This window comes from Herpailurus yagouaroundi, unplaced genomic scaffold (genome assembly GCF_014898765.1).
Source record: "Herpailurus yagouaroundi ecotype Mexico unplaced genomic scaffold, PumYag 67793, whole genome shotgun sequence".
NCBI classification, from domain to species: Eukaryota; Metazoa; Chordata; class Mammalia; order Carnivora; family Felidae; genus Herpailurus; species Herpailurus yagouaroundi.
In genome coordinates, this window is record NW_024420586.1 from 15,399,584 (window position 1) to 15,426,161 (window position 26,578).

The window sequence follows — 26,578 nt, forward strand, 5'->3', positions numbered from 1 at the left end:
TTATTGTTTTTGATGCTAATGTAAATGGGATAGTTTTCTTTATTTCTTTTTCTTGTTGTTAGTATATAGAAATGCAACTGTTTGTATTTTATTTTATTTTATTTTATTTTATTTTATTTTATTTTATTTTATTTTATTTTATTTTATTTTATTTTTTAATGTTTATTTATTTTTGAGAAAGAGAGCATGAGCAAGGAAGGGACAGAGAAAAGAGGGAGACATAATCCAGAGCAGGCTCCAGGCTCCGAGCTGTCAGCACAGAGCACGACATAGGGCTCAAACTCATGAACCACGAAATCATGACCTGAGCCAAAGCCGGACGCTTAACCAACTGGGCCACCCAGGCACCCCTGTTTTGTTTTTATATCCTGCAACTTTTCTGGATTCATTGATTAATAGGTTTTGGTGGAGTATTTAAGACTTTCTAGATATAAAAGCATATCACCTGCAAAGATAATTTGACTTTTTTCCTTTCCAATGTGGATGCCTTTTATTTCTTTTTCTTGTCTAAATGCTCTGGCTAGGACTTCCAGTATTATGATGAATATGAGTGGTGAGAGTCAGCACCTTTGTCTCATTCCTGATCTTAGTAGAAAAGCTTTCAACCTTTCACCATTGTGGATGTTGTCATAGCTTGCCCTTTGTGACCTTTATTATGTTGATGGTATCTTTTCTATACTCAATCTGTTGAGAATTTTTAATCATAAATGTTAAATTTTGCCAGATGCTCGGGCACTTGAGTGGCTCAATCAAGCATCGTACTTTGGCTTGGGTCATGATCTTGTCTAAATCATTGTTTTCCAAGGACTCCTGAACTGTGGCCAAGATGGACGGGAGCCAGTTGACAGGCCACTATAGGGTTCATACCTGGGAACAAAGTCTATATGCCCTTTACCCAATGCATGAGTGGTTTAGACTCTTCCTGAGTCACTTGGCATATGGAGCTGGATCATCCTACAGCTCCCACAAAGCCACTTTTGTCTGTGGGATGGATGCTAAATGATTCTTGGGGTAGAGGGTGCAAAAACAACAGATGTCTTATTACACCATGCTGCTGACATCACTCTTGCTAATACTTCTATTTAGGATTTTGTATCTCTCTACCTTAACATGTAGTTTTCTTTCAGGTGTGTAAGTACCATCTTTGTCCTGTTTTGGTATTAGGATTGATTACTCTGGCCTTGTAAAATAAATTGAGAAAAATTTTTCATTTTTATATGCTCTGGAATAGTTTTCATATTATAGGTGTGGTGTTTTTTTTGTTCTAAGAAGATTTAGTAGAATTCACATTAAAATTATTTGAGTCTTGGGGCGCCTGGGTGGCTCAGTCTGTTAAGTGTCTGACTTCAGCTCAGCTCATGATCTCTTGGTTCATGAGTTTTCTGCTGTCAGTGCAGAACCCACTTCAAATCCTCTGTCTCCCTCTCTCTCTCTGACCCTCCCCCCATCTCTTTCTCTCACAAAAATAAACAAACATTGAAAAAATTATCTGAGTCTCTTCTCTTTTTAAAGATAGATGATTTTGTTTCTGTAAAAAATGGCATTGGGATTTTTAGGGATAACATTGAATCTGTAGGTTGTTTTGGGTACCACAGGTGTTTTGACAGTATTAAGTCTTCTATTCCACAAACAAGATATATCTTTACATTTACTTTTTTCTTTAATTTCTTTCAGCAAAGTTTTGTGTCACATTCATTGATTATCATATGTTCAACTATCCTCATGCCCCAAGGATAAATCCCACTTGGTCATGATGTATGATCATTTTAATGTGCTGTTGAATTCACTTTGTTGAGATTTGTTGCATTTATATTCATTAGAAATATTGGCATATAGTTTTATTGTAGTGTCTTTTTCTGGCTTTGGAATCAGAGTAATACTGGCCTCATAAAATGGGTCTGGAAGTGTCCCTGCTTCTTCATTTTCTTGGAAGAGTTTGAGAAAGATTGGTATTAATTCCTCTTAAATTCATTTAGAACCACAAAAGACCCAAATAGCCAAACAGTCTTGAGAAAAAGCAAAGCTGGAGGCCTCACACTTCCTGAATTCAAAACATATTACAGACTTACAGTAATAAAAACTATATGGTACTGGCATAAAGACAGACATATAGACCAATAGAACTAAACAGAAAGCCCAGAAATAAACCCACATATATATGGTCAAATAGTCTTCAACAAGGATGCCAAAAATCCATAATGGGGAAGGTATAGTATACTCAATAAGTACTGTTGGGAAAATTGGATATGCACATGCATAAGAATGAAAATTGAAACCTATATTACACCAGACACAAAAATCAACTCAAAATGGATTAAAGACTTTGACATAAGAGGAAGGGTAGGCAGCGGGCAAAGGGAATCACATTAGAGCTACTGATAAAATTATAGCTAAAATTGATAAATCATCATGCACTTTGCCATTGAGACTCTCAAGCTTTCTTACACATTAGAATTAGCACCAGACTACATCCTAGGCCAATTATATCAGTCTCGGGGGGCAGGAGCTAGGCATTCCAGGCACTCAAACCAATGTGAGCACCTTGCTCCTCAAAGTGTACTCTATGGCAAGCAGCAGCAACCTCACCTGAGAGCCTGCTAAAATTCAAAATCCCAAGACCCATCCCAGACCTACAGTATCAGAATCTACATTTTAATAAGATCCCAGGTGATGAATATGTGTACCCTGACATTTGTGAAGCACTGATTTATCATCCTAGATTTCAACCATGGCTATATACATTGGGATAAACTGGAATGCTGGAAAATAATACTCATACTCAGACTTAAACAACTTATCCCATTATATCTTTATGAATATACTGGAACAAACACACTAAAAACTTAGTGTAACTTCAACAATTATTCAATTGGCAAATATTTAAAAAGATTTGAAAACCCTATCTAATTTCCACTGATGTTGGATATGTGCATACATGCTCAAAAATTTTTTTTTAATTCCACTATACTTAACATACAATGTTATGTTATTTTCACGTGTTCAATATAGTGATTCAACATGTTTATACATTACTAAGTGCTCATAGGATTATAATTTATTTTTATGATAAGTGTGCTTTTAATCCCCTTCATCTATTTTACCCATACTCCCACCCTCCCCCCTACCACTGGTAACCATGCGTTCTCTATAGTTAAGAGTCTGGTTTTTTGTTTGTCTCCTTTTTCTTTGTTAATTTGTTTCTTAAATTCCACATATGAGTGAAGTCATGTGGTATTTGTCTTTCTCTAACTTCTTTCACTTAGCATTACACCCTTTAGTTCCACTGATGTTGCAAATGGCAAGATTTCATTCTTTTTTATGGCTGAGTAATATTCTTTTATAGATGTACTATATCTTCTTTATCCATGGACACTTAGGTTTTTACCATATCTTGATTATTGTAAATAATGCTGCAATAAACATAGGGGTGCATTTATCTCTTTGAATTAGTGGGTTTTTTTTGGGGGGTAAATAATTATGGAATTACTGGATCACATGGTAATTGTCTTTTTAATTTTTGAAGAGCCTCCATACTGTTTTCTGCAGTAACTGCAGTAGTTTGCATTCCCAACAGTTCACAAGGGTTCCTGTTTCTCCACATCTTGCCAACACTTAGTGTTTCTTGTGTTTTTAATTTTAGCCATTCCAACAGGTGTGAGGTGATATCTCATTGTAGTTTTGTCTAGTTTGTCTGATATAAGTGTGGCTTCTCTATCCTTTTTTAGGAGTCCATTAGCAGATAGATGGTTCTCCATCCCCTCACTTTCAATCTAGAGGTGTCTTGAGGTCTCCTATGTATCTCTTGTAGGTAGCATGTAGATGGGTCTTGTTTTCTCACCCATTCTGATACCCTTGTATATTTTGACTGGAGCATTAAGTTCATTTACATTCAGAGTAATTACTGACAGATAACAAATTAGTGCCATTGTGTTACTTGCAAAGTTGCTGTTTCTGGAGGTTTTTTCTTTTCCTTTCTAGTCTTTGTTGCTTTTTGTCTTTGCCACTTAAAGGGTCCCCTTTAATATGTTTGCATGGCTGGTTTAGTGGTCACAAACTCCTTTAGGTTTTGTCTGGGATGTTATTTATCTCTCCTGTTCTAAATGATAGCCTTGCTGGATAAAGTATTCTTGGCTGCATATTTTTCCCGTTTAGCACATTGAATATATCATGCCAGTCCCTTCTGGCCTGCCATGTTTCTGTGGAGAGATCTACTGCTAACCTGAGTTGTCTTACCTTGTAGGTTAGGGATTTCTTCTCCCTTTCTGCTTTCAGGATTCTTTCCTTACCTCTATATTTTGCAGAGTATACTACAGTATGTATTGATTTTGGCCGGCTTTTGTTGAATTTGATGGGAGTTCTCTGTTTCCTGGATTTGGGTGACTGTTACCTTCTCCAGATTAGGGAAGTTTTCAGCTTTAATTTGTTCAAATAAACCTTCTCCCCCCTTTTCTCTCTCTCTTCTTCAGGGACTCCTATGATATGAATGTTATTATGCTTTATGGAGTTGCTGAGTTCCCTACGTCTACATTCATGATCCAGTACTTTTCTTTCCCTCTTCTTTTCAGCTTCATTATTTTCCATAATTTTATGATCTGTACCTCTGATTTGTTCCTCTGCTTCACCATCCTCATTGTCATTGCATTTAGTTGGTTTTGCATCTTGGTTATACCATTTTTTATTTTTGCCAGGCTGGTTTTTATTTCTTTTATCTCTGCAGAAAGGGATTTTGTAGTGTCTTCTATGCTTTTCTCAAGCCCAGCTAGTATCCTTATGATTTTTGTTTTAAATCCTGGTTCAGATATATTACTTTACATGTTACTTATATCTGGCCATGACCTCTTCCAGTACTTTTGGAATGAATTCCTCCATATTGGCATTTTGCCCAGATCTCTGTCTTCTCTGTGTTAGGAAAACCTGTTAGGTTTCCTGCTCTTGAGAGTACTGGCTTTATGAAGAAGAGGTCATATACTGTCCAGGACTTGGCACTTCAAGAAGTTTGTGCTGTGTGCACTCTGTTGTGTTTAGGTTGCTCTTTCCCTATCAGTCCTCTGCAGTCCTCTCCTTGCTTGCAGTGTGGAGTATTTGGACCTAGTCTGGTTTGTGGCAAGTTTTAACTAGGTGTGTTTTGGTCTGCTAATTAGAAAAGTCTAGATCCTATTTCCCCTAGAGTTGAAGCTTTGCAGCACTCTATGATCAGTAGACTTAGTGCATGTGGGGAGTTTTTGCTGGTGTTCTGCGGGAGGGGCCTGTGTGTTGCTTCTTAGGGAGACTTGCCCTGCATGATGCAGTCAGTGGAACAGGGCTTGATGTAAACTGCTCCAGCTTTCACTGGGGGTGCTGTGTTCCTCACTGAAGTCTGTGCTGATGGGCAATAGGAAAATGGCATCACCCTCTTCTCTCAACGCTGGAGAGAGGTGATTGCCCCTGCTGCTGTTCAGGAAGCCCTCACAGAAGTACAAACAATCTCCCCTCTTTTGTCCCAGCCTTCCATCAGAACCCTGTCTTCATTCTATGTCTGAGTTGTCCATGTGCGTGTACACACACTCCTGTGTGTACTGTGTTGCTGGGTTTCAAAGTTCCAAATCTTAGGGACCTGGCATGGCACAAATATTCATTGATCCTCTGGGGGAGGATCTTGCCACACTGGGTCATGCTGGTTTCTTCCAGAAAAGCAGTCGCACAGCCATGTGAGGCTAGGAGTTTACAGTAGAGCGCATCCAATAGCTGGCTTCCAGGTCAGCAGGTGCCTCTGATGCTATGCTAATTAATGGGTCAGCTCAATGGCATCCGCCTTCTCTCCTGTCCCTTGAGAGACAGTGCTGCCTCTCCCAAATGCACTTCAAGAAGAGGAACTGTTACTCTTCGTGCAACCCACAGGATCCTCAGACCACGCTGTCCACTTAATGGGCCTTTGTCCTCCCTCCCCACAGGATCACCACTAAGCCTGTCAGGCATGACCCTGGTGATGGCACACATTTGTAAAGCTGCAGACTTTGAACTCTGCTGCTTATAAGGACAGCCCCTCTCTCTTTCTCAGTCAATGGTTTTGGGGAAGAGTTTTTGTTGTGCAACCCCCTATGTGCTTTCACTCTTTGTTTCTCACTCTTCTCTCCGTGATCAGGGCTCCCTTCCCTCTGCAGCACCCACAGTTCTTTTCTCCCCTAAATCAACTCTCCACAGCTCCTACCTTCCCTGTTGTAGCCATTTTTTTCTCCCTCTAGATGTGCAGTTTGTTCTTTGAGCCCTCAGATCAATTTCTTGGGTGTTCAGAATTATTTGGTATTTACTTTGTTGTGTTTGAGGCAGAGGGCAAGCATAGGATCCCCCTACTATTCCGCCATTTTAACTCCTCCCCTAGTTCCTATGTCATTTATTTCTGCTCTCATCGTTATTATTTCCTTCTTTGTACTGGTTTTGGGTTTTGTTTTTTCTTGTTTTTCTGTTCCTATAGGCATAAATTTAGGGTTTTGGGTTTTTTTTTTTTTTTTAGATTTTTCTAGGTTTTTGAAGTAGGCCTGTATTATTATAAGCTTCCCTCTTATTACTGTTTTTGCTGCATCTGAGTTTGGACCATTGTGTTTTCATTTTCATTTGTTTCCATGTACTCTTTGATTTCACATCTGACCCATTGATTGTCAAGTAGCATGTTATTTAACCTCCATGTATTTGTGCTCTTACCAGATTTTTTCTTGTGGTTGATTTCTAGTTTCATAGCATTGTGGTCATAAAAGTTACATGGTATGACTTGGATCTTTTTGAGTTTGTTGAGACTTGTTTTATGGGCTATTACATGATCTGTTCTGGAGAATGTTCTGTGTATACTTAAAAAGAATATGTATTCTCTTTAAGGATGAAAAATGTTCTGAATATATCCATTAAATCCATCTAGTCCAATGTGTCATTCACAGGCACTGTTTCCTTGTTGATTTTCTGTTTGGATCATCTGTCCATTGATGTAAGTTAGGTGCTGTAGTCCCCTACTATTGTATTATTATCAATTAGTTCCTTTATGTTTAACTGTTTTATGTATTTGCGTGTCGCTGTGTTGGGTGCATAAATATCTTAAAATGTATCTTCTTGCTGGATCGTCCCCTTAATGAGTATGTAGTGTTCTTTCTCTCTCTCTCTCTTTTTAATTTTAGAGAGACTGAGTAGGGGGAGAGGGGCAGAGAGGGAGACATGGAGAGAATCTAGGCTTGATCCCACAATCCTGGGATCATGACCTGAGCCAAAATCAGGAGTCAGATGCTCAACTGACTGAACCACCCAGGCACCCCTCTTTATCTCATTACAGCTCTTATTTTAAAGTCAGTTTTGTCCAGTATAAGTATTGCTGTTGCTACCCAAGCTTTCTTTTCATATCCATTTGCATGATAATGTTTCTTCATCCTTTCGCTTCTAATTTGCATGTGTCTTTAGGTCTGAAATGAGTCTTTTGTAGGCTGCATATAGATGCATCTTTTTTTTTTGTCCATTTCATCTCGCTATGTCTTTTACTTTGAGCATTCAGTACATTTATATTCAAAGTAATTACCGATAGGTATCTATTTTTTGCCATTTTGTTACTCGTTTTATGGTTGTTTTGTAGTTCTCTCTCTGATTCTTCCCTTGCTCACTTCTTTCATGATTAGTTGGCTTTCTTTAGTGATATATTTGGATTCCTTTGTCTTTATTTTTTGCATTTCTGTTACTGATTTTTTGATTTGTGGCTACCATTCGTATATAACATCTGCTACATATAGCAGTCTATATTAAGTTTGTGGTTTTTTAAGTTTGAGCCCATTTTTTACTGCTTTACCCCCATCCCCACCACATTTTAGGTATACGGTATCCTAGTTTATATCCTTTTTTTTTGTGAGTCACTTGGCTAATTTTTATAGATGTACTTATTTTTACTGCTTTTGTGTGTCCTACTTATTCTCATAGTCTTTCCTTTTCAGTCAGAGCATCCCCTTTATCATTTCTTATATGGCTGGTTTATTGGTCATGAATTCCTTTAACTTTAGTTTGTTTGGGAAACTCTTGTCTCTTCTTATATTCTGAATGATAGCCTTGCTGGATATTCTTAGCTGCAGATTTTTCCCTTTCAGTATTATGAATATATCATGCCACTTTATTCTGGCCTGCAAGGTTTTTGCTGAAAAATCAGCTAATAGCCTTATAGGCTTTCCCCTCTATTTAATTAACTATTTTATTTTCTCTTGCTGCTTTTAGAATTCTCTCTTTATCACAACTTGTTGCCATTTCAATTTCTGTGTCTTGGTGTGGACTTCCTTGGGTTGATTTTTTTGGAGTTTCTCTGTTCCTCCTGCATCTGAATTTCTGTTTCCTTCCCAATTTGTGAAGTTTTCAGATATTATTTCTTCAAATAAATTTTTTGCCTCTTTTTCTCTTATCCCTATAATGTGAATGTTACTATCCTTGATGGAATCACTCAGTTCCCTAAGTCTGTTCTCATTTTGCCTAGTTTTTTTCCCCCTCACCTGCTCAGCTTGATTACTTTCCATTACCCTGTTCTCCAGGTTGCTGATTTGTTCTTCTGCTTCTTCTACTGTTTATTCCATCGAATGTATTTTACATTGTATTTATTGTGTTATTTCTGATAGATTCTTATGCATCTCTTTGTTAAGGGTCTCACAAATGTTCTCCACTCTTCTCAAATCAAGTATTATCTTTATGATCATTATTTTTTAATTATTATTTTGAGAGTGAGAGAGTTGGGGAGGGGCAGAGAGAGAGGCAGGGAGAAGGAATGCCAGGTGGGCTCCGCACTGTCAGTGCAGAGCCCGATGTGGGGCTCAAACTCATGAACCATCAGATCATGACCCAAGCTAAGTCAAGAGCTGGACACTTAACTGACTAAGCCACGCAGGTGCCCTTGAGCATTACTTTAAATTTAATCTATCAGACATATTACTTATCTCCATTTCACTTAGGTTTCTTGCTGTGGTTTTGTCCTGTTCTTTCATTTGAGACATATTCCTCTGTTTCCTCATTTTGTCTATCTGTGTCTGTTCCTGTGTTAGGAATGTGAGCTATGCCTCCTCCTCTTGAAAGTAGTGGTCTTAAAAAGAAAAGGTCCTATAGCACCCTGTAGTGTACTGTCCCCTGCTTACTAAAGTCTGATGCTTCAGGGGTACCTCTTATGTGTGTAGCATGCACCTTGCTGTTGTCAGCTGCTTTTTCCTTCAGTCCAGTGATCAGCAGGAGCTTTCTTTGACTGTTGTGGCAATGTTTTGGCCCTGTAGTGTTAGTGGACCAGTCTGGCGCTGCCTTGGGCTTGAGTTGAGTCAGACCAAGCATTTGCCAGAGATGCAGTAGCACCAAACTGCAGGGTGCTTTCCCTGCCATGTCCTCTGAGAAGCTTTCATTGTAAGTTTTTATCAGACCAGCTCTCTGCTCCTAGCCTACTGCTGGGTCTGTAGTCTGACTGGAATGTGTGGTTACTTTTCCCTCTCCCTAGGGCAGGCATCAATTTGGAGTGGTATTGGCCCCTGTTGGGGCTTCTTACACACTGCCAGACTTCTGGCCTGGTTTGATTGGTCTCTGGCCATGAGCAATTGGAAGAGGTAGATCTGCAATGCGAGCTGTGGGGTGGTTGGCCAGTCCTATTACCAAGATTTGCATGCCCAAGGCCCTCTGCAGGAGGGGCCTTGCAGACCCCTAGCTGACAACTGAATTGGGCCTGTCTAGAAAGGGGCAGATCTGCAAGAGTTGGGGCTGTGATGTAAGTAAGGTAGTGAATATCAGCTGCCTGCTGGTTCCTTCACTGGGTGGGGAGAAGGAAATGGTATCTTCCAGCTCCTTTGTTCTTGGGGAAGACCCTCAGGGATCCCTGCCCCTCCAATTGAGAAGAGTAAACAATTCTCCCTCCTGTATGATCCAAGTATTTTTCAAACTACTGCTTCTATGCTGTATTTCAGAAGGCTGTTTGTTGTTTTAGCTCTTTGTGGGTTAGGGACTCCACTTTCTCTCACCTTCCAGGCTCTCATGGAGCCAAGCCCCCTGATTTTTAAAATTCTAGGCCTTGGGGCGCCTGGGTGGCGCAGTCGGTTAAGCGTCCGGCTTCAGCCAGGTCATGATCTCGCGGTCCGGGAGTTCGAGCCCCGCATCAGGCTCTGGGCTGATGGCTCAGAGCCTGGAGCATGTTTCCGATTCTGTGTCTCCCTCTCTCTCTGCCCCTCCCCCATTCATGCTCTGTCTCTCTGTGTCCCAAAAATAAATAAACGTTGGAAAAAAAAAAATTTAAAATTCTAGGCCTTAAGTCCAGCTCATTGTTAAGAACTCACAAAATTCAGCCCCTCTGTTTTTCAAAGTCAAATATTACAGAGAATCATCTTTGCTGTGTGGTCTTCCTGGTGTGGTAGTCTTATTTCTCTCCCTTTGCTGCACCTAGGGGGCCTTCCCTCCCATGATCAACTTGCAGTCTTGCAAGCTTGTACACACATTTCTACCCTTCCTACCCTTTTTGATGTGTTCCCTTCTCTATATATGTTGTGGAATTTGTTCTGCCAGTTTTTGGGTCATTTTCTGGGTTATTTACACTGATGTGAGTCTTGTCTATTTGTATCCATTGGATGAGGTGAGCTTAGGGTCCTCCTACTTCACCATTTTCCCCCCATAATCCCATACTTTATACCTTTTCTTACCTAATACACATCGTACTTTCTTTGTGTGTGATCGGGTTTTGGAATGGTGGGGGTCCAGAACCGACGGCCCAGAAAGAATTCTTGAGACGTCTTTGGCGCAAAAAGGTGATTTTATTAAAGCACGGGGACGGGACCTACGGGCAGAAAGAGTTGAACTGGGGTTGTGAAGACTGACGTTATATACTATGGACTTGGGGGAGGTAAAGGCAGATGGGAGGCCTCCAGAAGGACTTTGATATACTAAAGAGGACTCATAAGATGTCCAGGGGCTTTGCTATTGTCAAGCTAAGGTTGTTTTCCCTGTAGTAAGGCGTTAACATTAGGACAGTAGGGGGTTCCTGGAGAAATGTTATACTCTGTATTTGCCTCAAGTATTTGTCAATGGGTTACAGGTTATAAATTTAATTTTACCTGCCATTTCTTTCTTGCCTTTGTTTCCCCACATCACTATGGAGGTTAAGGTGATTTAGAGCTCCAGGAAACTGAGTCCATAGGTTTCTGGAGATTAGGCTATTGATAAGATTGCCTTTTTCTTGTAATTGACTAAGACATTTGTAAACGGACAGGTGTCCTGTGTGACTGTGATCTCTGTTAACCATTTGTTTTCTTTCTTTTCCTTTGTTCTTGGGAATCCAGGAGTGCCTGAGGAATATCACATATATCCTTCCTTGGTGGGGGTGGGGGGGGAGTTGTACTAGCTAGTGTTTGGCCTTCAGCTTGCCTTATGTTCCCTCATCATATAGAGATGTTTCTTTTATTATTTTTAGTAGATTTACTTATATATACTGGAATCCTTAGTCATTAGAAATCTTAACTTCTAATAAAAACTGAGAAGAAATTGTGAATTGTTATACTACATTTAGTAGGTTGGCAAATTTATGCATAGATTTCATAATTTCTGGTAGCATATGCTTCCTCATAGTACAAAATGTGGCACAAGATATGTTTGCTGAAATATCCAAGTATCTTTAGGTAACAAGAGCCAAAAGTAGATACATCTGTGTTCGTAATGTTTCAGTATTTTATCTTACTTGGAAATGATCTAGATATTCAGTGAATTTCCAACATTTAACCTAGAAAAACCCCAAAGTTTTAGATTATCAAAAATATTTGGGTAACTACTTTTAAGTAGACCTACCATAAATATTATTATTGAAAAGTCTGAAAAGGTGGAGGCAGGGGGCACCTGGGTGGCTCAGTCACTTGAGCTTCCAACTTTGGCTCAGGTCATGATCTCACCGTTGGTAGGTTCAAGCCCTGCATCTGGCTCTGTGCTGACAGTTCGGATCCTGAAGTCTGCTTTGGATTCTGTGTCTCCCTTTCTCTCTGCCCCTCTCCCACTTGTGCTCTGTCTCTCTCTTTCTCTCAAAAATAAACATTTAAAAATTTTTTTTAAGTTTGCTTATAAACATTTATCCCAATTATATCTGTTTCATTTATTTTTTAACAGTCATATTCAGATTAACACTTAGGAAAATTTCACGAGAGATTAAAACAGCTAGCCATCACAACAAAGTTTGCAAAACCTACAGCGTGAGTTTGACTAATTAACTCAGGTAGAATAAAAGATATAGGACTACATTATATTCAGTGCTGACAGCTCTGAATACATCTCTATTGTAATTAAACCAATATAGCTAAACTAGCTTTCATTTACCAGATATTATCTCAGATCACATGAATTTGTAAAGCATTTTGGTTAGTTTCTGTATTCTAGAGAGTTTAGAAATATTAAATTTGATAAGTGCTTATTTTTCTGAGTCACTTAAATCAGATTTTACAAATTAATTTTGGCAATACCATCCAGGGCCAGAAAAATGTGCCATATACATCCACAGACATAGTCAGACACATAGAAACTCTATAGCTTCCATTCCAAAATTTTAGCTGCGAATCAGGTACAATATAAACCCCACTAGTTAATATTAACACTTGAATCCAAATTGTGTTCCAGGCAGACAGAATAAGTTCAAGTTACCTGCTCCAGTGGCTAAGCCTTTTTACTATTATATGTGGAGGAAATGAAGATTTGTATTTGTCCTTGAAAAGCAACTTTATGGAGGCTATAGACTAGATTTGGGCAAGGGAGCTTTTATAGCAGTTTGTATTTAAATTTGTTTTATGTTTATTTACTTTTGAGAGAGAGAGACAAAGAGTGCAAGTGAGGGAGGAGCAGAGAGAGAGGGAGACACAGAATCTGAAGCAGGCTCCAGGCTCTGAGCTGTCACCACAGAGCTGGATGCGGGGCTCGAACTCAGAAACAGTGAGATCATGACTACCAGTTTGTATTTTTTTTAATGTTTATTTATTTTTTGAGAGAGAGAGAGAGAGAGAGCGTGAGTGTCAGAGACAAAGACACAGAATCAGAAGCGGGCTCCAGGCTGCACAGAGCCTGACGCAGGGCTTGAACTCACAAATGGCGAGATGAGACCTGAGCTGAAGACTGATCCACTCAGGCGCCCCTAGCAGTTTGTATTTTTAAAAGCTGCTCTCCCCTACTGTTTTTCCTTCAGTCTTAGGTAATTGAGGGCAGTATCTTACTTACCTCCTTGGGTATTTACACTTCAGAGACGTGTAAAACTTAACTTCTTCAAGGGGCAGAGAAAGAATGTAAGTTTTCTACTAGAAGTTGTAGTGTAGTGTCTTTTGGATGACTTCAGCAGTCCTAATGTAATAGTGAAGACTCATACTTGGGGGCGGGGTGTCTTGTAAAAGGAAGTCTCTGGACTCAGGGTCAAATGGGACATCTTTACGGTTGGAAATGAGGGAGGGGGCCATTTGGGTTAATAAAGTCATGGAAATATAAGCCCAATTGGATGCCAATTTTGTATAACAGGAAACAGGCCTCATCTTAATGTTTTCCCTTCACTGTGATCCTTAGCAGTGATCACTGTTGGAAGGATGGGCACAGTACCAGGCAGTAAATTATCTGTGTGCGGAGGGGAAGCTCCCTGTACAAATATCTGGCTCCAAGGGCCTTTGCCTTCCCTTTTCTCTTTTCCTCCTCACTAGAGGCTTTGATAACGCTGTCACCTTTTCCTTGGTGGCAGGGATGCCTTATGAAGCACATTTCTTGTTTTTTCCCAGTTCATGGGAAAGGTGAGGGGCTCAGGATCTGTGGTACCTCAGACTAATCAAGCATATAGCTCAGATGGATCTTAATTAAGAAGATTATGGGTTTTAAGGTCTTTAGAGATGCTGACCATTTAGTCCATTTCAGCCACCATGAGTAACATTTCATCGCCACTTCTAAAAACAGAACAAAACCCTGCAATTGCCAATTAGCTTCCCTCTCTCTTTCCTGCTGCATAAAATCTTTCAAAAAGGTTTGAATTTCAGTCAAAATAGTTTCTGATCTGTTTCCACTTCATTTTCTCCCATTACCTTAAAGTTTTGGATGATGTCAGTGTGCACCCTCTTCATAGGCATTTGCTTTCCAGGATGTCCCAATAGACCTTTCCAGGATTTGGGTCTGCCTCCACTAGCCCAATATATACAAGGTGTTTGGGAAAAGCCCCTGGGCCTCTGGAGTGTAATACCAGAGCCTTGGTATGTTGGTATGCTGCAGCAGTGAGCGATGCCCGGGAACCTTCCATGGGGTTCTACATTTATCAAGGAGCTAGTGCACCTCCTCAGAGTCCTTAGGGGGTGCTGGCAATAGATGTTCAGGAAGTGTATATTTGCCTATTATTATTATTTTTTTTTTTTTTTTTAGCAATTCTGAACTAGAGATTGACCCATGATAGCTCATCAAGTCAGAGGACAAAGAGCAACAGTACTATGTGAACTGGTGGCACAGAGACCATAGGCCTCTGTTGTGTTTGCCTTTTCACAGGGCCATTGGTTTCCTATTGCGAGGCTATTTCACTCTCTGGGTTAGGACTTACACTCAAGGCACAACCCACTGACTCAACTGTTTCAGGCAGAGGTTTCCCATCCTCCTCAACTACAGGCAGGAATCCTTTTCTTCTGCCCAGAGCCTCTCCTTGGGCAGTGGCAGTAGCTTTGCAGTTCACTCTACTTACCTCTCCTTGGACTTGAGGCATAGAAGACCCTTGTACACATTAATAGGTCCTTATAATTAATGGTCTAATCATCTCATTAGACCCTGTGGCCTCCATCAGGCTGCTCTGGGAAGAACATTGAATTATTATAGCAGCTGTGATATTTGGGGTTCATACCACAGGCAACACATGAGAGAGGCAATATATGAAAGAACAGAGCAGTGCAGCAGACCTCCAGTAAGCAGTGCTCCTTTCTCAGATGAGGGTTACCCTCCTGAGTTAGGTGGTTTTAAGCAAGTTGCACCTAGATGGCATTCAGTTAACTGCAAGGGTACACATGCAGTCCTGCTGACTACCTCAGTTGTGTGCAGGTCTCAGCCTATCAGTAACCAGTGATGAGGCTGGACCAGCCCTTATGGTTTTTATTATGATTGCAAGATGCCCTCAGCAATATCATCAAGAAACTTTGAAACTGACCAGATTTAGTGCTTATAGGTTGTGGAAAGCACACAGCAATGGTGAGAGAGAGTGAGAGTACAGGATTAGGATTTTGTGTGTTCACTCTTTGTGAATTTAAAACATAAGAGCATGAACTTAAAGCACAGGAAGAGAAAAACAAGTAGTCCCAATGTTCAGTTCTCTCTCTAAATCAAAGGAGCAGGAGTAGGGTTATGGGAGTGGGCTGGCTCTTTATCTAGTTGGATCGCAGGCAATATATTCAAGATAGCCATCTTTAAGGTGGATGCCTCTGCGATCAGACCTTAAGTCAGGTGCTTGAATCACAAAAAGGAAAAGCTGTCAGAGCTTGCACTACAGTATCTTACAGGCTTCAGAGTACAGGTTGTTTATCTCCTTGGTTAAACTTACTCCTAGGAATTTTATTATTTTTGAGGAAATTGTAAATGGGATTGTTTCCTGAATTTCTGATAGTTATTAGTATATAGAAATGCAACATTTTTATACATTGATTTTGTATCCTGCAACTATAGTGAATTTGTTCATTAGTTCTGTTTTTTTGATAGTCTTTAGAGTTTTCTATACATAATATGGCATCTACAAATACAGTTTTGCTTTTTCCTTTCCATTTTGAGTGCTTTTTATTTCTTTTTCTGGTCTAATTGTGTAGGACTTCCAAAATTATCTTGAGTAAAAATGGTGATAATGGGCATCCTTATCCTGATCTCACAGGAAAAGTTTTCAGCTTTTCACTAGTGAGTATAATGTTTGCTGTGTGCTTGTTATATATAGTCTTTATTAAGTTGAGGTAGGTTTCTGCTATAGTCACTTATTAAGAGTTTTTATCCTAAATGGATGTTGAATTTTGTTGAATGCTCTTGAGATGACATAAGATTTTTATCCTTCGTTTTGTTACAGTGGTATATCATATTGATTGATTTGCAGATGTTGAACTATCCTTGCATCTCTGGAATAATTCCCACTCATTAATAGTGTATGGTCCATTTAATTTACAGTTTAATACGATTTGCTAATATTGTGTGTGTGTGGGAGGGGGTCTTACATCTATGCTTATCAGGGATATTGGCCTGTAATTTTCTTTTCATGTGATGTCCTCATCTGGTTTTAATAGCAGGATAATGCTGGTCTTCTATGAGTTTGGAAATGTTTTGAGAAGGATTTGTATTAATTTTTCTATAAGTGTTTGGTATAATTCACCAGTGAAACCATCTAGTCCTGGACTTTTGTTTGTTGAGAGGTTTTTGATTACTGATCCAGTCTCCTAACTAGTAACTGGTCTGTTCAGACTTTCTCTTTCTTTCATGATTCAGTATTAGTAGGTTGTATATTTCTAGGAAATTATCCATTTCTTCTAGGTTGTCCAATCTGTTGATGTATAATTATTCCTAGTATTCTCTTATGATCTTTAGCATTTTTGTGGTATCAGTTGTAACTTTTCTTTATCCTTTCAGAAAACCACCTCCAGGTTTCATTGATCTTTTCAGTTGTCTTTAGTGCCTCTTTTATTTATTTTTTGGTTCATTTGATCTTTGTTACTTCCTTCTGTCTACTAACTTTGGGCTTTTTCTTCTTCATTCCTTGAGGTATAAGGTAGGTTCTGTAGATTTCTTGTTTCTTATTATACACATTTATCAGGAACTTCCCTCTTAGAACTGTTTTTGCTACATCCCATAACTTTTGGTATGTTGTGCTTCCATTTTCATTTGTCTAGACGTATTTTTAAATTTCTTTTGATTTCTTCTTTGACCCATTGGTTGTTCAGGAGCATGTTGTTTAATCTCTACATATTTGTGATTTACTCACTTTATTTCTAGTTTCTTACCATTGTGGTTGGAAAAGATGCTTGATGTGATTTGTCTTAACACTTGTTTTGTGGGGGCGCCTGGGTGGCTCAGTCGGTTGAGTGTCCGACTTTGGCTCAGGTCATGATCTTGCTGTTTGTGAGTTCAAGCCCTGCGTTGGGTTCTGTGCTGACAACTCGGAGCCTGCTTCAGATTCTGTGTCTCCCCTCTCTCTTTCTCCCTCCCCTGCTTGTGCTTTCTCTCTCTCTCAAGAATTAATAAACAACAAAAAAAAATAGAAGACTTGTTTTGTGGTCTAATATGTGATCTTGGAGAATGTTCCATGTGTGCTTGAGAAGAATGTGCATTTTGTTGTTTGGGATGGAATGTTCTGTATATATCTGTTAAGTCCATCTGGTCTAATGTGTCAAGGAATATCTTTACCCATCCCTTCACTTTGATCTGTGTTTGTGCTTACATCTGAAGTCTCTGGTAGACAGGTCTTTTTTATAATCCAGTCATTCACCGTATGTCTTTTGATTGGAGCTTTTAGTCCATTTACATTTAAAGTAATTATTGGTAGGTATGTCCTTATTGCCGTCTTGTTGTTTTCTGGTGGTTCTTCTCTATTCCTTTCTTTTTCTCTTGCTCACTTCCCTTGTGACTTGATGACTTTCTTTAGTGTTACACAAAAAATATAAAGAAAGGAATCCAAGCATATCTGTTACAGGTTTTTGGTTTGTGGTAACCATGAGGTTCATAATAGTACATTCTATGGAGATAGACTACATTTTTATAATTTTGTTATGATGGGATGAAGTTCATTATATTTCAGCTCACTCATCAATTCTGCTTCATCCATTCTGTTATTGAACCCCTCTAGTGTATTTTTAGTTATTGTATTCTTTAATTCTGTAACTTCTAGTTACTTAAGGTCACCAGCTGCATTAGCCTCTAACAAGAGAGTCAGCTTATATATATTTTTAAATATTTATTTTGAGAGAGAGAGTGCAAGCTGGGGAGGGGCAGAGAGAGGGAGGGAAAGAGAGAATCCCAAGCAGGCTCCATGCCCAGCATGGAGCCCAACATGGGGCTCAATCTCACAATGGCTAGATCATGACCTGAGCTGAAATCAAGAGTCGGATGCTCCACTGACCGAGCCACCCAAGTGTCCCAGTGTATATTTTGAAGCTATGAAGTCAGGCATTGACTTCTGTACTCTAGCTAGGTAAGCCCTAGATGGCACCTTTCAATGCAAGGCTGTTTCTTCACCATTGAAAGTCTATTATTTAGTGTAGCCTTCTTCATTGTCTTAGCTAGAGCTTCTGGGTAATTTGCTGCAGCTCCCATATCAGCACTTGCTGCTTCACCTTGCACTTTCATGGAATTGGAAGTTGGCTCCTTGATCAACCTCTGCTGGCCTCCAACTTTTTTTTTTTTTTTTTACAGCTGCCTCATCTCTCTCAGCCTGCATAGAATTGGAGAGAGTTGGGGCCTTATTCTGGATTAGGCTTTGTCATAAGGGAATGTTATGTTATTTGTGTGTTCAGTGGACAAGCACTTTCAATTTCCTTCAAGAAAACCTAGCTTTTGGCCTGTCTTAGCTTTTTTTTTTTTTTTTAATTTTTTTTTTTGACGTTTTATTTTTATTTTTGAGACAGGGAGAGACAGAGCATGAACAGGGGAGGGTCAGAGAGAGGGAGACACAGAATCTGAAACAGGCTCCAGGCTCTGAGCTGTCAGCACAGAGCCCAATGCGGGGCTCGAACTCACGGACTGCGAGATCATGACCCGAGCCGAAGTCGGCCGCCCAACCGACTGAGCCACCCAGGTGCCCCGGCCTGTCTTGGCTTTTGACAGGATTTGTGTTTGATTTAAAGTGAGAGATGTGTCAGTCTTATTTTCACTTGAACACTTTAGGAGAATATATTTAACGTTTAAGTTTACCCCCCCTTTCTATAGGTGCATTTTGTGGCACCCCAAAACAATTACAATAATGATATCAAAGATCACTGATTACTGTAACAAATACAATAACGAAGTTTGAAATATTCTGAGAGTTACCAAAATGTGACAGGGACACAATTGCTGTTGAAAAGATAGCACTGATAGGCTTACTCAACACAGTGTTGCCACAAATCTTCAATTTATAAGAAACACAATAGCTGTGAAATGTGATAATACAGGAGTATTGCCTGTACTTGTTCAGGAAAGGGAGAAGCCTTGTGAGCACTGGGTATAAATGCTTCTGGGCCCTTTCATCAATACAAACCCAGTTCCAAACTTTATTATGTTCTAAGCTGGTTAATCAGATTGTAGGACATGTTTATCCTCCTCCTTCCAATTATGAAATCTGAGCAAATGGAATAGAATTTGACTATTCATAAATGGCAGTGAGAAAATTCACAACAGAAAAGCACACATTTTATAAAAGGACAATACTGTACATACAAAATTTTGTTCTGAAACTTACCTACTGTAATGAAACATTTACCTTTTGGGGCTCCTCCCTCTGAAATGGTTCAGACCTCTCTTCAGATTCCATTCATTATTTGTATAATTCTAACCTTCTCTAAAACTACTGTGACCTTTAATGATTACTCATTAAACAAAATTCCTCTTCTCTCTAAAAGCACTGCTTTACAATGTCTTGTAATCATATGCTCATCTTTTGGCTGCTTTCATTAAAAAAGACCACTTATATAGCTTACAGAGATATAAACTGGGGCTTTTAGTTTGAATAACAATTATAATATTAGTCCTTACTTCCTGTGAATTTTCATGTGATTCTTAGTTCCCCAAAAAATAAATATGTCCTTACCTTTTTATTCAGATAATGTTACTTTGATCTGTAAAATGAGCCAGCTTGCTTTTGACTACACATTTAATATGAGAAGACTGAATTTTCTAGAAAAATGGCCAAACGGGTTCAGAATATCTTATGGATCAAGGCAGATTGCTTTTTAGCTTGCTGTGCATGCCTGGTCTCTTATGTGTTAAATAATCTTGGGTTTATTATTAGGTATCCTCTCTCTGCCTTCATTTCCTCATCTTCGAGTGGGAATGATAGTTACACCTTTATTGCTAGGTGAGGATTGAGTTACTATAGATAAAAAAAAAATCTGGTTTTATACTTTTTGTCTAAGCTTTGTAACACTTAAAAATATAAGTTGATTATTTTAGGCTGTAGGTTATTTCCCAGGATGCCACATAAACCAGAGAAATGTAATTATACAAGCCAAGCATGAAAAAAAAAATCATTTTCATGTGCATTATTGATGCTTAATTATCCCAAAGTGTAGGACAGTATAAAAAGAGAGCCACTTTTTATTGTATTTATCTAAGGTTAGCATTATATAATTGTTTGAAATCACTGTCTCCCCCATTTAATATTATCCACAAAAACCAAATACATATGATTTGAGAGATTAGGAGGAAACAGAGAAAATTGTCATTGTCAGATAAAATTGGCCACAAATAAGATATTTGATAGGTCTCCAAAATAAATTATTAGTAAATTACAATTTTAGTTGATACAAAATAGATGTAAAACATCCTCTTAATTATATAAAATATTCATAGTGATTATACCTTTGGGATATGATTTATATTTTTTTAGATGTTTATATATTATCCTGTAATCAAAAATAAAGTTGGCCATCCTAAAAGTGGTAATTTTATCAACGTTTATTTATTTTTGGGACAGAGAGAGACAGAGCATGAACGGGGGAGGGGCAGAGAGAGAGGGAGACACAGAATCGGAAACAGGCTCCAGGCTCCGAGCCATCAGCCCAGAGCCTGACGCGGGGCTCGAACTCACGGACCGTGAGATCGTGACCTGGCTGAAGTCGGACGCTTAACCGACTGCGCCACCCAGGCGCCCCAAAAAAAGTGGTAATTTTATACAAAAAGTTATAGTGTACACATACAGAAGCACATTTACTTTTTTTTCCTAAATGTCCTAAATTTTGACCTGTGATTTAATTTGTATTCATGAAATAAATGAATCACTTGACAATTTAAGGTTTTGGTACTGTCCTAAAATAAATGCTGTATTCTTGGGGTGTGCTATTTCTACTTCTGGCTTAATATTGAACCTTATATATTTTCATCTGTACATAGCCTTTAGTAGACCATACAATATTATGCCCAAATTTATCTTAGAATCACAGAATGTTGGAGTAATGTACCTTTTAAATGACCTAGTTCAGGGGCACCTGGGTGGCTCAGTTGGTTAAACGTCCAACTTTGGCTCAGGTCACCCTGTCACAGTTAGTGGGTTCAAGTCCCTGCGTGGGGCTCTATGTTGACAGCTCAGACCTGCTTCGGATTCTGTGTCTCCCATGCTCTCTCTGCCTCTCAAAAATGAATAAACATTAAAAAAAATTAAAAAAACGATCTAGTTCAGGGGTGGAACACAGATGGCTTTGAGTCATTTTTATGCCCACCATACTTTCAAAGCCTGTGTGTGAGGGGATTCATGATGGCAGCATAGGAAGACCTAGAACTTACTTCTTCCCATGAATACCACAAATTTACAGATATAGAGCTTTGGGGTTTTGTTTTGTAAAGGACATGAGAACTAGATGAACTGCACCTCCATGACAAAAGAGATGTATCAAGAAGGGGAAGTGAAGTAGAGACATGGCCTCACCTGGGAACCCACCCCTGATGTAGTAACCCCACAACCAGTACTCTCCATTGAAGAGTTGAAGGGATTATATCCCACATCAAAATCCCAACCCTGAGGGCCAGCACTGGAGAGGTGAACCCCTAAAATGTCCAGTTTTGAAAATCAATGGAGATTAAGACCAGGAGACTCATAGAACTGTGGGAAATGGAGATTTTGCTCTTAAACCCACTTGCCCTGATAGCCAGCATCCAAGCAACAGACTGAAACGTACCTAGACCACACTGAGGCAGACCCACTTACTAATTTTAAAGTGGCTACAGGAGAAGCAGGAACCCGTAGGGACATTGCCAGCCAGCACTTCATCCTCACAAAGACACTATTTTTGCAATCTCATCCTAACTTGCTTATGATGGAGCTGACAGTCATCATATTTGGTGCTCATGCTCTAAATAGTAGAATTAATAACTACCCTTCTTAAATTATTCCAAGCTAAAGAGGAAGGAACACTTACTAATTTTACGAGGCCAGCATTGCCGTAATATCAAAATCAGAAAAAAACCACAAAATTACATGCCCATATCTCTGATGAACATAGATGTAAAAATCCTCAACATATGAGCTAAGTTCAACAATACACTAAAAAGACCAAACATCATAACCAAGTGGGATTCATTCCAGGCATGCAGGGATGATTTAATGCTCACAAATAAATCAATGTGATACACCATATTAATAAATTGAAGGATAAAAATCATATGATTAAAATAGACAAAAAGCATTTGACATAATTCAACATTCATTTATGATTAAAAACTCAGCAAAACGGGTATGGAGGGACTGTACCTCAACATAATAAAGGCCATATATGATAAAATACACAGCAAACATAATACTCAATGGTGAAAAGCTGAAACCTTTTCCTGTTGATCAAGAAGAAGACAAGGATGCCCACTGTTACCACTTCTATTCAATGTATCGGAAGTCCTAACCACACCAAGTAGACAAGAAATTAAAGGTATCTAAATTATAATGGAGTAAAGCTTTCACTACTTGCAGATGATGTGATACTATATATAAAGTCTCCACCAAAAAAACTATTAGAATAAATGAATTCAGTAAAGTTGCAGGATGCAAAATTAATATACAGAAATCTATTACATTTCTATACACTAAATAAGAAAGCAGAAAGAGGGATTAAGAAAACATTCCCGTTTACAATTGAATCAAAAAAGAATACTGTACCTATGAACTTAACCAAGGAAGTAAAAGACCTGTACTCTGAAAACTTTAAGACATTGAAAGAAATTGAAGACAACAAAAGTAAACAGAAAGATATACTATGCTCATGGAGTGGAAGAATACTGTTAAAATGTCCATACTACCCACAGCGAAAATACCAATAGCATTTTTCAAGAAACGTTCGCAAATAATCCTAAAATTTGTATGAACCACAAAAGATCCCAGATAGCCAAATCAACCTTAAGAAAGAACAAAAAAGCTGGAGTGTCGTGATCTCTGATTTCAAACTATACTACAAAGCTATAGTAATCAAAACAGTATGGTATTGGCACAAAGACACATAGATCAATAGAACAGAACAGATAGCCTAGAAATAAACCCACACTACATGGTCAATTATGACAAAGAAGACAATATCATACAGTGGCAAAAAGATAGCCTCTTCAATAAATAGTGTTGTGGATACTGGACAGCTACATGCAAAAGAAGCTGGCGCACATTCTTATACCATATACAAAAATCAACTCAAAATGAATTAAAGAATGTAAGACCTAAAACCATAAAACTACAAGAAAACTTAGGTAGTGTAAGCTCTGTGATGTCAGTCTTAGCAATTTTTGTTTTTGATCGGTCTCCTCTGGCAAGGGCAACGAAAGCAAAATTAACAGGGGCACCTGGGTGCCTCAGTTGGTTAAGCATCTGACTCTTGATCTCAGCCTATGTCTTGATGTCAGAGTCATGAATTCAAGCCCCGTATCAGGCCCTTCATTGGACTCCACACTGGGTGTGAAGCTTACTTTAAAAAAAGCAAAATAAACAAATGGGACTACATCAAGCTAAAAAGCTTTCTCACAGCAAAATAAACCCAACAAAACGAAAAGACAACCTACTGAATGGGAGAAGATATTTGGAAATGATGTATCTTTTTTTTTTAATTAAAACATTTTATTTTTGAGGGAGAGAGAGAGTGTAAGTGGCTAAGGGCAGAAGGAGAGGGAGACACAGAATCTGAAGCAGGCTATAGGCTCTGAGCTGTCAGCACAGAGCCCTACACAGGGCTCCAACTCACAAACCGTGCAATCATGACCTGAGCGGAAGTTGGATGCTCAAGGAACTGAACCACCCAGGCACCCCTGGAAATGATATATCTGATAAAGGGTTGATATCTAAAATATATAAACAACTCCTACAACTCAGTAACAACACAGAAAAACCCATTTAAAAAATAGGCAGATGACCTGTGTAGACATTTTTCCAAAGAAGACCTATACATGGCCAACAGATACATGAAAAAATGTTCAGCATCACTCATCATCAGGGAAATGCAAATCAAAACCACAAATGCAATACCACTTCACACCTGCCTGGATGGCTAGTATCAGAAAGACAAGAATAACAAGTATTGGTGGGGTGTACACTGTTGGTGGGAATGTAAATTGTTGCAGCTACTATAGAAAACAATATGGAGGTTCCTCAAAAAAATTACAAATAGAACTACCGTATCATCCAACAAGTCCACTTCTGGGTATTTATCTGAAGAAAATGAGAATACTAATTCAAAAAGATATATGGCCCCCTATGTTCACTGCAGCTTTACAACAGCAACCTAAGTGTCTATCCATAAGTGAATAGATAAAGATGTAGTATATATATACACAGTGGACTTTTAATCATAGAAAAGAATGAAATTTCACCATTTGTGACAACATGGATGGACCTAGAAGATACTATGCTAAGTGAAATAAGTCAGACAGCAAATGGCAAATGCCATATGATTTCACTTACATGTGGAATCAAGACAAGACAAGACAACAGAAACAGACTCCTAAAAACACAGAACTGGTAGTTGCCAGAGGGCAGGAGGACAGATGAAACAGGTGAAGGGGATTAATAGATACAACTTCCAGTTATAAAATAAGCCATGGGGATGTAGTGTATAGCATAAGGGAATATTGTCAATAATATTAGAATGACTTTCATGAAAGACAGTAACTAGACCTATCATGATCATTTTGTAATGTACAAAAGTTTCAAATCGCTATTGTACACCTGAAACTCATGTCAATTATAATCTACTAAAAAAAATAAGAGTGATAGAAAACAAAACCAAAAGCGTCAGAAATATCCTGGTAAAATGAAGTGAAGGATTAAAGTCAAGTCTCACAAATAAGAACTAATAAGGTCCACTGAACAAGTGTGGGATTTCTTAGCTGCACATTGGAAGCTGTAGGACCACGGAATACTACCTAGATTTATGAAGTGGAAAAAAAATAGCTACAACCTGAGACTGAAATATCATTATGGTAACATTTACCAGTCAGGGTGAAGGAAAGCTATTCACAGAGCTGTACAATTTTATAGACTATTTCCCATGTGTCTCATGTATGGAAAATTTTCAGAAAGGACTACTCAATTACAAAATAAATCAGAACAGCAACTTCAAAATCAGGGAAGATGGAGAAAAAATAGTAATGAGCAATGAATCTTGCAGTGTATGTATAATTAAGTCTGAATGGATGATGATCTAGTGACTAGGAATTGGTAATGTAAATGCTAAATTTTTTTTAAAAAGCCTTTGTAAGTAAGTAAAGTATATAACTATAAAACAAGCAGCTTTAGTGCCCTGAGTCTTATTTTTAACCAGATTCATAGATTTATGTTAATGCCATGCTATCATGGGACATCTGGCAATACAATCCCCAGTCTAGTCCAACTCCCTCTATTTGCCCATTTGGATAATGGCCTGGTTCCCTTCCTTGATGCCATATATTTACTATCAGTGACTTGTAGTGCCTGCAAATAAATAGGATTGTGAGAAAAGCACTTACTGGTTAAGTTTAAACGTTGAAAAAATAGTCAATAGCATTAGGATTAGGGGTAGTCTCCTTACGGGATAGATTAACCAGTGAATTTGAGGCGGAGATTTGATATACAAAAATTGTAATAACTACTATTTGTTTATATGTATGGGACTTAGACATGTTATATATGTTATCTCATATGATGCTTAGATAGCCTGTAAAGTACAGGTTAGTATTATCCTGCTTTTCAGGTGAGGAACCTAACGCTTACAAAGAGTAACTTGTCCAGGTCTCACAGCTAGTAATTGGGTCAGGTTGCCTTTTTGTGTTTTCAGTATTTCCCCCCAGACAAATAGTAAAGATTTGAACTACTAGTCCTGGTGTCTTTCAGGAGTATAGTCTATGTTAGGAAATAACCTAACACAATTTCTTCACTAGCCTGAGCTTTCTACTAGGGGCAATGTGTAATTACAACATTCAGTGAATATCTGTGTACTAAACTTTTGGGGTGGAGAGGGAGTTGAAGGTCTGGTGGAAAGAGACCTCAAACACAACCATGAGAAAACAAAGCATTCATCTGTAAAGTGTTTAACTACTGAAAGCCTATAATAGCCTAACATAGCACATACCATTAATGATGATGGGGTTTCACATCTCACTGACAAACTTCATAATTGGACATAGAAAATGTTATGTGACATTTTTAAGGGAAGATTATTTGGTTTAAGTGGGAAATAGGAAATCTCTCATGCTTTGTTTTTCCTTCTAAAATGTCATAGCTGGGGATGCCTGGGTGGCTCAGTCAGTTAAGTGTTCGACTTCAGCCCAGGTCATGATCTCACGGTTTGTGAGTTTGAGCCCCACATTGGGATCTGTGCTGACAGCTCAGAGCCTGGAGCCTGCTTCGGATTCAGTGTCTTCCTCTCTATCTGCCCCTCTCCTGCTCCTGCTCTGTCTCTCAAAAATAAATAAATGCTAAAAAAAAAAAAAAAAA

At 38.7% G+C, this 26,578-nt stretch overlaps 1 protein-coding gene across 4 annotated transcripts in view; it reads left to right on the forward strand.

The window, feature by feature from the left end:
* Positions 1-26,578, forward strand: part of PRRG1 (proline rich and Gla domain 1) — a 275,430-nt gene that overhangs the window by 247,251 nt on the left and 1,601 nt on the right. The gene's annotated exons all lie outside the window — the stretch shown is intronic.